Here is a 14,461-nt window from a genome sequence, read left to right as displayed (position 1 = left end):
GTGGATTATATCACATCAATATCCTGGCTGTGACATTGTCCAGCAGTTTTTTGAGATGCTATCATTGGGGGAAACTGGATAAAAGGCACAGAGGATCTATCTATATTATTTCTTACAACTGTGTGTGAATCTAAGATTATATCCAAATACAAATCAACAACCGGACAAGTCAGAACTTCCTCCCTCGCCCTTCTTTCGCCCTCCCCCCACCCCCAACTAGTTGTTGAACATCTACCAGCGCACTGAACCGCTTCTCTTTGTGGAGAATGGACTTGGTGTTAATCAAGCTCATGGTTTCCGACCTGAGTGCCTCACAGGAGACGACGTAAGTGTCTGGAGGCCAGGGAAGAGCCTGCGGCCTTGGGAGAGTAGCTTTACCTTCCTTGACTCCAGCTTTCCTCATCTGTAAGATGGAGACAGTACTGGAGAGAAGGGAATGAATGTTTATGGAGACCCTATTGTTACCTACGTCACCTGCCCTCATCCTCTCAGCTAGCCCTATGAGCTCCAAGTTTCAGATGACGAGACAGGCTGAGAGACGTGCCCACCCTAGAGCATGGCTGGGGTTGGAGTCCACGGTCCAGGCATGTTTGGTTATTGCCTGCTGCCTGGAAGCCTATCCGCTCTCTGACCCTAAGCCCTACAAGGCAGCCTCTTCCAGTGGAAAGTGAGTTGAGCAGAGAATGCCAGACCCTCTAGGTGGAAGAGGCTTCTGCCTCCGTGCTCCTGCCAAGCAGGTAGGGTTGCACCAGGAGCCGCGGACCTCACCAGGCTGGCTTCCCTCCATTTATGCTGTGGAGCACGCAGAGACAGCTGCTCATTTCCCCCTGGCTGGTTGTCTGCTCCCTACTATTGCCTGCAGGATGAATACAAAACAAACCCAAAGGCCGAGCACTCTCTGCTTAGGGACCAGGGACGGGATCAGGGTCAGCATTGGAACCATGGGAATGGGAGCCTTGGGAACATGGGTACGTACCACCCTGGATGACACCCCGGCCAGGGGTACAACGTTGGTACTCGGGTCACACCTGGCCCCTGGGGAAGGAAAGAAGCATCTCCTTGGGTTGCAGATCACATTGCCCAACAGAGACTTACCTTCCAACCCTTGGTGATCTCCTTGGTGCTTTCCTCTCAAACTCTAGAGGATGGACAAAGGCAAGGCAGTTCAGTGGTTAAGGCCCTGGGCTCGCGGTCAGGAAGTGGGGACTTCATCCAGCCCTGTGACTTCCCCCCAGACTTTGGATAAGTCATGCTCCCCCATTTCTGGGATTTCATGTCCTCATCCATAAAACTAGGGGCTCGGATTCAGTGGGACCCTAGGCTTCCCCAGGCCCTGCCAGTCCTCACATCCAGTATCAGGTCCAAGGCCTGCAAGCAGGGCTCGCCTGAGTCTACCACAAACGTGATTGGAACAGAAGCCCTAGTCCGATTTCATTTTTCTTCCGAGGCTGTTTATTGCCTAACAAAATGTACTTAGTGGTAAACTCGTGACTGTGATGTTAAGTGTAGGCTGCAAAGCCAGAGACAAAAAAATACAAATAAAAAGAAATAGTGAAGGGGGCGGGGAGCACAGAGCCAGAAGAGGGAGGGCCATCCAGGGGGTCGGGAAACCTTGAATTCACGGGAGTGTCTCCTGCACACGGGCACTATTCCTTATTTATTCACATCCTCTGCCCTGTCTGGGTTCCGCGTGGTCTCCACTTCTTGTTAGCTTTTCAGCTGCACACCAGGCCCCAGCTGGCAGTGGCTAATTGCAATCAGCAGGTGAGAAATGTAGGTTCTCCGAAAAGGAATTATCTCCAGCGCTGGGAACCATTCTGGGAAATGTAACAGACCTGGGAAGAGAGGGGGAGATGTTTAAAACCTGAACTTCTGTGAAAAGCATTAATTGAAAAAGACAGCACCGCGCACCAGGAACCCATGACTCGCTCGCCTGAAAATATAATGAAGCAACTTCATGTGGAAGGAAAGACGGGGAAGCATTTCCATTTCTGCAAAAGCAGCTCCTGCCTCGTGCGCACCAGCCCTGCCTGCCCTCTTTTCCCAGGAGACCCAGAGAGCACAAAGGTTTGCTCTTGTAGTTTCGTCTTTACCTTTACATTTTTCTGCATGAGTAGAATCACTGCGCCAAGCTAAGAACTTTTCATTTATTTTTATTTATTTATTTTTTAAAGAAAGGCATAAGGCAATCTAGTGTGAACTAGAATGACTTGAGAAAGCAAGTTTCAAAATCGGTTCGCGATCTCGAGGTTGCCAAACACGCAGGTGTTCGCTCAGCCTCGTGCCGAGTGAGGGGGGTGGGATGTGGGTGCAGCCACGTACCCTAAAAGGTTGTCCAGCTCCTTGGAGAAGCAAGCCATGGCCCGAGAAGCAAGGTCTGGGAGGTGCCTGTGGACTCAGCCTAGCTCTCATCGGAAGCACCTGGGGACATGAGAGAGGCCCGGGTGGCCCCCCAAGCACCTGCCTGCTCACCTAGAGGATCAGCTTCTCTCTGTGCGTTATCAGGAAAGGGAATGAAAAGCGTACCAGAGGGGTGATTTGAATTTCATTTTCTCAATATGTGCCCCTGTGGGGAACGCTGCGTGGTGCTGCATGCTGATTCAAAGAAAACGGTCTCTGCTCGCTGGGGCTGAAGGCTAGTCGTGGGTAGCTCACATTGAACCAGGCTGTGGGGGCACCCCTAGAACTGACTGGGGGAAATCACATGACCTGGGCCCAGTCCAGCCACCTTTACGGACCTGCCCCCGCCCTCCAGCCCCAGCGGACCGTGGGGTCATGTGTGAGATGAGCACATGGCGCATTTCGACCCTTCCCCTTTGCTTCGGGTCCCAGATCCCATGTAGAAGGCAAGTGCAAAGATGTGGCATAAAACACAAAAGGCTCACTCCCCCACAGAAATGTTTGCTGGGGCTTGGGGGAGGGCAGGGAGCTTTGTTTTCCCCTCCTCTTGGTTGTCTGTAAGATAAAGGGGAGGGATAGGAGCCAGGCTCTAGTCCCTGGTGGGAGGTCAGACGAAGGACAGGCACGCCAGGGGGCCCAGCTGGGGAATCTCTGTCCACCTACGAGGGCCCCTCCCGCAGTCCCCGGCCACTCCGGGAGCCCACGGAATGTCAGAGGAGAGATTCAAGTCTCCAGGGGGGTAGATAAAGAGGCCTCAAGATCTTTCAGCCTTGGAGCCAAACCCCGGGCTTTCTGATCAAAAGACAAATAAACAGCCATTCCCACCGGGTCTCTCAAACCTGCTGAGCGGCCACAAATGTTTCCTCCTCATAAACAAGCTTACCTGAAGAAGGCGAAGAAAACCAGACCCTGAAATCCCACACAGTTTTTGGCAGACCCCTTAGGAGAAACTGCTGCAGGCAGCTTATCAAGTGCCTCTCTCACATCGCTCTGAAATAAGATGTCAAAGTTGGAACACAAACCATGAACAAACAAAATCAGCCCTGTTCTTCATGCCAGCTTCCCCGTCCTGACTTAGGAAAGGTTGAAAGAGAGCTGCAGAATTCGAAGCTGCTGGAAGGATCTGAGAGAGGCCAGTGGGTCACGAAGGTGAGTGGGGAGAGGAGGCCACCTGCGGCCTCCTTTCAACAAATGCTGAGCTCTGTACGGCTTGGCTGTGCATACCTGGGGTGGGAGGGGGGGCCCACGGATGTCCATGGAGTTGTGTGTCAGGAGGTGTCAACGGCCCATACAATGCTAACAGCACCCTGTGGAGTGAGGCAAGACAACCGCCCTAATGAGCACCGGCTCTGAGCCACCATTTGGGATACGCCACTGTCCAAACAGAGCAGGTCCTTGTCCCAAAGTTTCCTTTCTAATTAGTAAATTAAGCAGCATTTTAGTAGGTGATACACACCAGAGCAAGAATACATCCTAGAGAGGGTGGGTGCCTGGGGGTTCAGTGGGTTAAGCGCCTGGCTCTTGATTTCTGCTCAGATCTTGATCTCAGGGTCATGAGATCAAACCCCACATTGGGCTCCGTGCTCAGCGAGGAGTCTGCTTGAGATTCTGTCTCTCTCTCTCTCTCTCCCTCTGCCCCTTCCCCCTTAAATAAGCAAATAAATAAAATCTTTTTTAAAAATCCTAAAAAAATAAAAAAATTTAAAAATGGGACATCCAGATGGCTCAGTGGTTGAGCATCTGCCTGTGGCTCAGGGCATGATCCCAGAGACCCAGGATCAAGCCCCACATCAGGCTTCCTGCATGGAGCCTTCTTCTCCCTCTGCCTGTGTCTCTGCCTCTGTGTGTGTGTGTGTATGTGTGTGTGTCTCATGAATGAATAAATACAGTTTTTTAAAAATAATAAAAAATAAAAAGAATACAATCAGGAGAGGGGTGGAGAATGGAGGAGGGCTGTGGTTTATAGTGGGATGGTCAGGGAAGGCCTCACTAAGATGAAGTGACTTTTGAGCAAAGATGAAGGAGTGAGCCCTTCTAGGAGGCGCTCTGAGGGAAGAGGGACTCAAGTACAGGGGACAGTGAGAGCAAATGTCCGGAGGTAGAAGCAGGCCTGGCAGAGGCAAAGTGCACCACGGGAACCATCAAAGCTGAAACAGAAACACAAAGCTTGTCTCTGCAGGTCCCGAACACAGTAGAAAGTCACAGAACATCGTAGCCAAGGCCCCAAGTCACCTTGTCAGTCTGTTGTGTGGGGCTGGCATCTCAATAGCTGCCTCTGAGGGACTATGGGACACCCTGGTTCTCCATTAACTACTACCTCGTCCCTGACACAGTCATGTTTAGTCACTTAAGAACTAAATTTATTTATTTATTTATTTATTTTTTTATTTATGATAGTCACACGGAGAGAGAGAGAGAGGCAGAGACATAGGCAGAGGGAGAAGCAGGCTCCGTGCACCGGGAGCCCGACTGGGATTCGATCCCGGGTCTCCAGGATCATGCCCTGGGCGAAAGGCAGGTGCCAAACCGCTGCGCTACCCAGGGATCCCCAGTCACTAAAGAACTAGAGGTGAAGTCCCACCCCCCAACTTCTTGGACTTCCAACCTCCCGATGCTTCAACTTGTGGATGAAGGCATTCTGGAGACGGACATGTAGGAAGAAGGAAGGTGATTTGAAAGTGTCCCTCACCACCCCAAACCCCCTGGGTCCCCAACAAAAGGTGTCACCATACACTGAGTGGTTCAATAAAAGTTTGACCCGTCCCCACCACCTTTCCCACACAAAGCATGGAGAAGCCTCTGGAAAGAATAAGTTGTGTCCTGGGCTCGTCTGATTTTGCTCCAAATCCTTTGCCCAAGCACCCAGGATTGATTCAGTGTCTATCATACTTATGTACTCTGCCCTGGCTCAAAGAGTGATGCAAGCCGGGTCTAACCTACACTGGGGAAGCTGTGGCTCATGGGTAGCCCAAGCACTTTGATGACAAATTCTTGGCTCGATGCCCTGAGGATTTCCTTGGTCAGAACCTCCTTGTTTGCTTTTCAGCATTTGTCAACCCAGGCACTGCAACATGCAGACAGAGCCTCTAAGTAGGGTGACACCCGAAGCAGGGAGTTCGTCCCGGGGGCCCAGGGACCTGGGTTCTGCAGCAAGGCTGTGTGACTGGATGTTAGGGTTAGGCCCAAAGCAGGTCGGAAGGTCCAAGGCTATGGAGTAAGGGACCTGTGATAGAGCAGAAGGCCCCACAGTTGTGGGACCTCGGTAGGTCTGCTGTGTGGAGCCTGAAGCCGGCAGAGCAGGCAGTTGGCAGGGAGAGATGGCCATGAAGGGGAGGATGAGGCCAAACTGGAGCCCAGCTGGTCAGGTGGGAACCTTCTCAGTTTCTCACAGCCTCCAGCTTCACCGACACAGGTGACCTACAGCCCTGGGCGGGGCAGGGGGGCGGTGTGGCTCCAATGTAGCTGCACAACCGGCTGCCCTGGCACCCAGAGAAGCCCAGGGAGGAGGGCTGGCGGTGCTGGAGGGGCTTCAGGTCTGGCTGTCACCTCCCCCCAACAACATGAGAGAGCAGATGGGTGACACGTGTGACCTGGGATGGTGCCTGCCCTCCTCCAATGGGCGGACACTAGACATGGCTGCTCCCTCACTTCCACCTTCCACATATTGCACAAATTTCTCTTCTGGGCAAGGCTGAGCATGGAGGGAAAAGACCAGAATTCTATGAAACTGAGTTCCAGCTTAGCTACTATGGTACAAACCACCCACACCCCCAGGACTTTGACCTCAGGCCTCAGCTTCCCCATTTCCAACATCCGGGGGTGGGCCTGAAGGAAATTGTTAGGAGCATCCATGTTATAGTAACAATGTCTTTTTCTCTTCACTGGCAAGGCAGCGAGGGCAGCACATCATGCCAGGTCAACTGGCGTTGCACACGGAGGTGCCAAGAGAGCCCAGATGCTATTGTGACATTGGGAGTCCCCACTGGCTGGACTCAGTCCAGAGTCTCAGCCTTAATGCTCAGAGGAACTCCACATTCTGTGGGCGCACACACTGCCTCATTTCCCACTTTATCGTAGGTCTGTAGGAGTGAGACATTATCATCTGTCTTCCCTGGTAGTGAACTTCAGATCCGGCATGCTGCTGGACTCACACCAGTCCACCTGCTGAGGTGGTGGCAGCAGGTGACAAAGCCCATGTTCCGTCTCTAGTACTCAGGCTGAGAAGTCCCAGAAGATTGCAGGAAGATTTTTAGGCTACACACAGTTCAATTAACAATCTGGACCCAACCATTTTCTCTAGGAGTTCAACTTTCAGGTGATTCCAGAAAACTCTAACACAACCTAATGAAAATATTTCTCAGTCAATAAATGTGAGCATTGTGATCCATGAAGACCTTTCTGCAGATGCTCCTTGCAGATTCTATTCTTAGGTACTGTGGTGGGGAGTGGGGGAGACAAAGAGCTATAAATGCAAAAAAGGAAATGGAAAAAAATTAAATTGTATAGAAAGACTCATTTATGACCAAAGAAATGAAGAGGGGTAAAAACATGACTGTTAAAGAGAAGGGAGGCTGGATGGATCTTCTTTGAAATGCCTTGAGTTTAGGAGACTATCAATAAAATCTAAAGCTAGAGGCTCCCATGTCAGCACATGCAGGGTGCAAAGAAAGGAAGGGAAGGAAAATGCCAAAAAGAGTGCTTTAATTCAGAGTATCTCATGAAAGAAAGAACTTTTATTTATCATGGGACAGAGTGAGTACAATACTGAATGAGGCTATGGTCCTGAAGTTACACCCTCTAGACTTATGCCTTGTGCCATGTCTGTCTGTGGGGGAGGAAAAGTCACTTTCCCTCCATCCTTCTAGGTTCTTGGCTGAGACCTGCCCCCCATAATAAAAAACTAACAGGAGAAAAACAGACGTTTAATAATACACCACATAACTCCTATGTACATGGGAGACACCCAGGAAAATTTACTCCAAACTGGCCCAAGGCACCCCCTTCAATACCATCTCCAGCTAAAGACCAGAGAAGTCTTTGGGGGAGGGGAGGCTGGGTCGGGAGGTTATCAGGCAAAGCACAATAATCAAGAATATGGTCATTGTGCAGATTTAGGTCATTGTCTTCTCCACTGATCAGAGTTTCTAGAGACTGAGTCATCCAGGTACAGAGAGGGAGACACCCTTACAAACGGAGAGCTCCCTTATACATATAATTTTCTCTTACAACAGGTTAACTTGTACTCAGTTTTCAGAGTTTCTCCTAAGTCTACTGTTCCTTAAAAATAATCAGCTCAAGATAATCCTGAGGCCAAAGAGGCATATTTTGGGGTGACACACTCTGCTCCCCTTCAGATGGAGCATGTGTATGTCTCAGGTGGAGCAAGGTGGTTCAGACCCCAGCCAGCAGGAGGCTGGCTCCAGGAGGGAGCCTCCAAGGTTGCAAAGACCAGCCAGCAGGAGGGGTCAGCATAGCTGTAAGGGTCTGACCTGTGGAAGAAGAGACACTGAAGGTGTAAAAGTGGGAAAGGACTTATGTCCACACAAAAACCGGGCAGATGTGTATAGTGGCTTTATTCATAGCTGCCAAAGCTTGGAAATGACCAAGATAAGTCTTCAGTAGGTGAATGGGTAAATCAGCTGTGGCCCATCCAGACAATGCAATATGATTCAGCGCTAAAAAGAAATGGCTATTAAGCCATGAAAAGACAAGGAGGAACCTTAGATACATGTTATTAAGTGAAAGAAGCCAGTCTGGAAAGGCTACATGCCACACGATTCCAACTGTATGACATTCTAGAAAAGGCGGAACTCTGGAGAGAGTAAAAAGATCAGTGGTTGTGGGTGGCTGGGGAGTTAGAGGAGGGAAGCATAGTTGAAGCACTGGAGACTTTGAGGGCAGTGAAAAGTCTGTATGATAATATAATGGTGGATACATGTCATATATTTGTTCAGACCCACAGAATGTCCAATAGCAAGGGTGAGCCCTAATGTACCCTATGGATTCTGGGTGATAATGAGGTGCCAGTGTAGGTTCATCAGTTGTAACAAATGTACACTCCAGTGAGGATGTTTATAAGAGAGGCTGTGCGTGTGTTGGGGCAGGGGGTATTTGGAAAATCTCTGTATCTTCCTCTCCATTTTGCTGTGAATCTAAAACCTAGAGGAGAACACAGGCAGCCAACCTCTTTGACCTCACCTGCAGCAACTTCTTGCTAGACACATCTCCAAAGGCAAAAGAAACAAAAGCAAAAATAAACTATTGGGACTTCATCAGGATAAAAAGCTTCTGTGCAATGAAGGAAACAACCAACAAAACTAAAAGGCAGCCTATGGAATGGGAGAAGATATTTACAAATGACATATCAAATAAAGGGTTAGTATCCAGGGTCTATAAAGAACTTACCAAACTCAACACCCCCAAAGCAAGGAATCAAGTCAAAAAATGGGCAGAAGACACGAACAGACATTTCTTCAAAGAAGACATACAAATGGCAAACAGACACATGAAAAAATGTTCTACATCACTCAGCATCACGGAAATACAAATCAAAACCATAATGATACCGCCTCACATCAGTCAGAATGGCTAAAATCAACAAGTCAGGAACAACAAATGCTGGTGAGGATGCAGAGAAAGGGGAACCCTCTTACACTGTTGATGGCAATGCAAATTGGTGGAGCCACTCTGGAAAACAGTATGGAGGTTCCTCAAAAAGCTAAGGACAGAGCTACCCTACGACCTATCAATTGCAGTACTAGGTATTTATCCAAAGGATACATAGTGATCTGAAGGAGTACCTGCACCCCAATGTTTATAGCAGCAATGTTTATAGCTTTCTACCCAAACTACAGAAAGAGGCCAAATGTCCATCAACAGATGAATGGATAAGGAAGAGGTGGTGTATATACACACTGGGATATTACTCAGCCATCAAAAAGAATGAAATCTTGCCATTTGCAATGATGTGGATGGAACTAGAAGGTATTATGCTAAGCAAAATAAGTCAGAGAAAGACAAATACCATATGATTTCACTCATTTGTGGAATTTAAGAAACAAAAGAGATGAACATTGGAGAAGGGAAGGAAAAATAAAAGAAGATGAAAACAGAGGAAAGAGGCAAACCATCAGAGACTCTTTAGGGAACAAACTGAGGTTTGCTGAGGGGGGGTCGGGTTCGGGGGGTAATTGGGTGACAGGCATTAAGGAGAGCATGTAATGGAATGAGCACTGGGTGTCATATGTTATTGATGAATCACTAAATTCTACCCCTGAAACTAATAGAGTATATGTTAACTACATTGAATTTAAATAAAAAATTTAAAAGTTAAAACTGCTCAAAAAATTAGAGTCTTTTTAAAAAGTGGGAGAGATGGGGCAGCCCGGGTGGCTCAGAGGTTTAGCGCCTCCTTCAGCCCATGGCGTGATCCTGGAGACCGGGGATCGAGTCCCGCGTCGGGCTCCCTGCGTGGAGCCTGCTTCTCCCTCTGCCTGTGTCTCTGCCTCTCTCTCTCTCTCTCTCTCTCTCTCTCTCTCTCTATCTGTGTGTGTGTGTGTGTGTCTCATGATTAAATAAATAAAATCTTTAAAAACAAAAGTGGGAGAGAAAACTGAATCTGAGGTTCCTTAACGTTCAGCAATCAAAAGTGAAAGTTTAGAAACGAAATTGTATTTGGTTAGCAAATCACTACATTCTTCCTGAATCTTCTCACTGGTTCAGTGCATACACGGAGGTTCAGGCCTCCCATTACTCTGCAGGCATAAAAGTTAGGCCCGGAACTCTCTAGGGGCAGGAACAACCTCGATCAGAGTTTAGCTTGTAATACCTTTGTCTATGGCAGGGGTTGGCAAACTTCTTCTGTAAAGGGTCAGATAGTAAATATTCTAGGCTTGGTGGGCCATCCGGTCTCCGCATCAACTACTCAGCTCTTCCACTGTAGCATGGCTGTGTCCAATAAAACTTTATTTACAAGAATAGGTACAGGCTGGACTTATCCCAAGGGCTGTAATTTGCTGGTCTATCACTTTCCTAGAAAGTTGGCCTTGCGTGCACCTACATATGGGCAAGCTGAGCGTTGAAATGACACTTTACATATAAATTATCCGTGTTCTAACACAGAGAAGGAGGAATTCAGGGAAACAGTGACAAAAGAGAAGAAAGGAAGCTGCTTTTTGTTTCATAAGCCAGGGGGAGAAGAATTCAGAGAAGACCCAGGAGGAAGAGGCGGCAAAATGTGGCTGGCTGCGGCCCTAGACACCTGGAGGAGCTCAAGACAGAGAACACGAGACCAGAGCTCCAGGGACTCCGACTCCAGGCCATTCCCTGTCCTTCTCTCATTCGACCCAGTCCCCAGATCCTCACAACCCGGAGCCAGGCAGGAAAGGAAGGCACAGCAGGCTGCGGTGAGTGAGCAGGGGTGGGGATGACGACCACCCTGGGGGTGTCTCTCAGTGAGGACAGATCCCTATCTTCTTCCTACAACACATTATGCCGAAAACATAGCTAAACTTGAGCTTAAATAAACAATTTAATCAGCAGCCCAGTTTCCTTTTATCACCCAATCTCCCAGCTAGACGGACTAATTATTTTCCATCTCCTAACCGCTGGACTGTTAAGTATCATCTGAAGCAAACAGAATACCAGGCGTCGCTGAATGCCACTGCAGCCCAACCCCTTCCCTGACGTGATTCCCACGGTGGCTGCATTTTAAAAGACCCTACCACTGAACAAACACGGCTCTCAGAACGACTGTTCTAAAGAAGTACTTGGTTGTGTGGGAGGAAGAGAAGGCTTTTTTGTCAAAAACCGAGGCCACGGCTCCTGGGTGACTCAGTAGCTGAGCATCTGTCTTCAGCTCAGGGTGTGATCCCGGGGTCCTGGGATTGGGTCCCATATCGGGCTCCCTGTGGGGAGCCTGTTTCTCTCTCTGCCTGTGTCTCTGCCTCTCTCTGTGTGTCTCTCACAAATAATTAATAAATAAATAAATAAATAAATAAATAAATAAAATCTTTTAAAAAAAAAAAAGCCCGCAGCCAGCATTCTGATCATTAGCAAAGAAAACAATACAAGGTGTGGACTTGTAAGCAATGCCCTCACGGCTTCGAAGAGGGAGATTATTTCTAGATCGTACCTATGATCGACACATTTAGAACTCTCGCGGCCTTACCTCCCCACCTGGAAGCTGGAGCTCGTGATGTTTACCACGTGCAGGTGTGCTGCAGAAGAAATCAGATAATGCAGCTAAACCGGCTCTCAGCGTGTAGTGGGCACTTTCTGCATAGGAGGTGACCTGATGTTATCAGTGACTGGTAGGTAACACCGTTCGGTCACAAAGAAGGTCATGCCAATCTGGTGGGAGAATTGCAGCTCTTAAAAAAAAAGGTTTTCCTTGCTCTTCATCAGCCTTCCCGTCATGTGCACCTTCCACAGAGCAGCTCCTCAGAAATGGGCTCCTGCCTGGGGTAGACATTATTTACATTCGAGAAAAGGTACTGTGGTGAACCCCACCCCTTGGCTGCCATCCCACCTCTGAGGCAGTGTGGAATTACGGAAGTCCATGGGAGTCAGGATCAGTCGAGACTGTAAAGCCTTCTGGGTAATCAGACAAGGCCATCCACTGAATCACGGGTTTCTTTTGGCAGATGTACAGAGGGAACACCCTTCCTGTCGCTGCAGCCCTTCCCAAATCCATGGTCTCTCCCGGCCTGGGCTCCAGCCTCCCTGCAGGCCAGTGTCTCTCACACACAGTCCACCCATGTGGCTGGCAGGGAGGGGAATGACTTACCTCACAACCAAGGCCTTTTCTGGTCCCAGCATCTCTGGCTGTCTGTCCCCACAGCCCCTCCACAGGCTGGACAGAACCCACAGGAACTCCAGCAGCTGCCTCCCAGCTGTTACCTATAACCTTAATCTCGGCCCCTCCATTCCATCTTCTACACCTGGCCAGGAGGCTTGTTCCAAAGACCCAGATCTGCTTCTGGCACCGCCCTGCTGAACAGCCAGGACATGTAGAACAAAGTTCACACTAGTAGGATCCAGAAGGCCTGTCCCAGCCTGGTACCAGCCTACCCCAAGCAACCTCACCATCAGGCCTATACACTTGCCACTCTCTCTGCTTTGCATGCCCACCCATTCCATCTTGAGCTTGTCCAACTTCTGCTCAACTTTCAGCCTCTAGCTCAAAAGTGACCCTGTTTCTGACACCCCCACTTCACACAAGTGCCAATCACCCCCTCTTCTGTATGCCCATAGTAATTTGTATGTCACTCTGTTCTGGTACTTTCCAAACATTTGTATGACTAGTTGTAGATGGTTTGTGTTTGGCTGTAGCCTCAATAAGGGCATGAGCTATAACTTAGTCATTTTGGTGTTTCTAACACTCAGCATGTTACCTGGCATGTGGTTGTCGGTGTGCTTTGCTCAAAGAATAGAACGAATTGAAAGAACAAATCCCATGGGTTTGGCAGGGGAGGAGTGGCTGATGCAGGCAAGATGCAAGAAGTCCGGAGGCACCATCGAGGGATTCTACTATATTTCTTCGTTAATGTTTTTTAAATTTTTCTTAGGATCACCTTTGGAGAATTAGCCAATCTTTTCTGCTACTCACTCCCTCTTCCACCAAATTGATAACCATCTCTACTCTCAGAGCTGCCAGTCATCCTGTATTTATGATTTTAAACCATAGTTATAATCCATCCCTTGACTGACTATGTTTTACTCGGCATCCACGAAGCTCATGAGGTTCTGCCTTTTTAGCATCTGCCTTTCCAGCCCTCTCTACCCTCCACCATACACAACTGCCTTATTATCGATAGTTTGCATATGTGAAGTCAAGAGACTCCCCATTTCACTGCAATGGCTTTCCACGGACTCACAATGACAGCCTCCTTCATGACCCTTTTGCTCTATCTTGCTGTTTCTTGCCCTAAAGGCCAAAGATAAGCCCCACACTCCGTGGCCAGGGACATAAGCTCTTCCACATCCTGACTTCCTGCCCCCCCCCATGTCCACCTTCTCTCACTACCTCTGATTGTGACCACCCTGGGCTTCGCTGCTGTTCTGGGGGCAAGCCAGTCTCTATTGTGCTGTGTGGTTCTCCCCTATGCTGTTCCTGGAATACTTCCCCCTCCTCCTCCATCTGGGGAACTTCTAGTCATCCTTCAAGGTCCATTTTAGCTCTTGCCTCTTCAGACACAGAGGCATCTTCTCTGCCAACACTCTTCCCCTCCTGGGTGGGAAAGCACTGTAAGTTTGGTTTCATGATAGGATCCTCCCTATTTCTGTTTCCCCTCCCCCATCTTTCTAATTTTATTTAATTTTTGGATGTCAAGAGCAATCGTGGGATTACTCATAATGCCTGGTGAATGACTTATTCTCATCACTGGCTCACGCACACTCCATAAGCACTAGCAAAGCCACTACCCAAAACGAAACCTAGGACCTTGATCCTAGCCAACACGTCATCCCCCACCCCTGTTAACCTATGCATTTGACTCCCCGATTGACATGGAGTCACGGAGTCCCCATGACATACCTTTGAACCATATATTCATAATCCCAATTCCTTCCTTTTTATATAGTTTTGCTGCAGCTACATTCATTCTTTTAAAATTAAAATACCTTATTTTAGTTGTTTCTACCTTCAACAAAAAAAGAACGTTCCGCATGTAATCTTTCAGAGCTCATGTTTTCAGACTTCACACATCTAAGATTTATCCATACTTTCTTATGTAACTGTCATTCACTTAGTCTCCTGTGTAATTTCCCACTGTGTGTATATGCCACAATTTATTCCTCCACTCACCTTTTGGTGGGCATCTGGCTTGGGATAAGGTTGCCAGATTTAGCAAGTAAAAAATGCAGGACACCCAGTTAAATTTGATTTTAAGACAATTTTTTTAGCATAAAGACGTCCACGAAATATTTGAGACATGCTTATTACCAAAAAAGTATCCATTGCTTGTCTGAAATTCAAATTTAACTGGCCATCCTGTGTTTTATCGGGCAGCCCTAGTTTGGAAACAAAGCTGCTTTGAACATTTCTATACGTGTCTCCCAT

At 48.4% G+C, this 14,461-nt stretch overlaps 1 long non-coding RNA gene across 2 annotated transcripts; it reads right to left on the bottom strand.

Annotated features, from left to right (window-relative positions):
• Positions 1-298: 298 nt before the first annotated feature.
• Positions 299-13,841, bottom strand: LOC121483584. Of its 2 annotated transcripts, none has more exons than XR_005985748.1 (3): positions 12,188-13,841; positions 11,570-11,859; positions 299-1,835 (listed from the first exon to the last, which is right to left on the bottom strand). It is a non-coding gene; the product is annotated as an uncharacterized LOC121483584 (long non-coding RNA). The 2 variants fall into 2 exon arrangements; XR_005985747.1 differs by lacking the exon at positions 12,188-13,841 and adding an exon at positions 3,284-3,390 and having other exon boundaries at positions 11,570-12,178.
• Between the last annotated feature and the right edge of the window lie 620 nt (positions 13,842-14,461).

This window comes from Vulpes lagopus, chromosome X (assembly GCF_018345385.1).
Source record: "Vulpes lagopus strain Blue_001 chromosome X, ASM1834538v1, whole genome shotgun sequence".
Classification (NCBI taxonomy): domain Eukaryota; kingdom Metazoa; phylum Chordata; class Mammalia; order Carnivora; family Canidae; genus Vulpes; species Vulpes lagopus.
The sequence above is the reverse complement of the archived record's forward strand: the minus strand, read 5'-3'. Positions and strand labels throughout refer to the sequence as shown.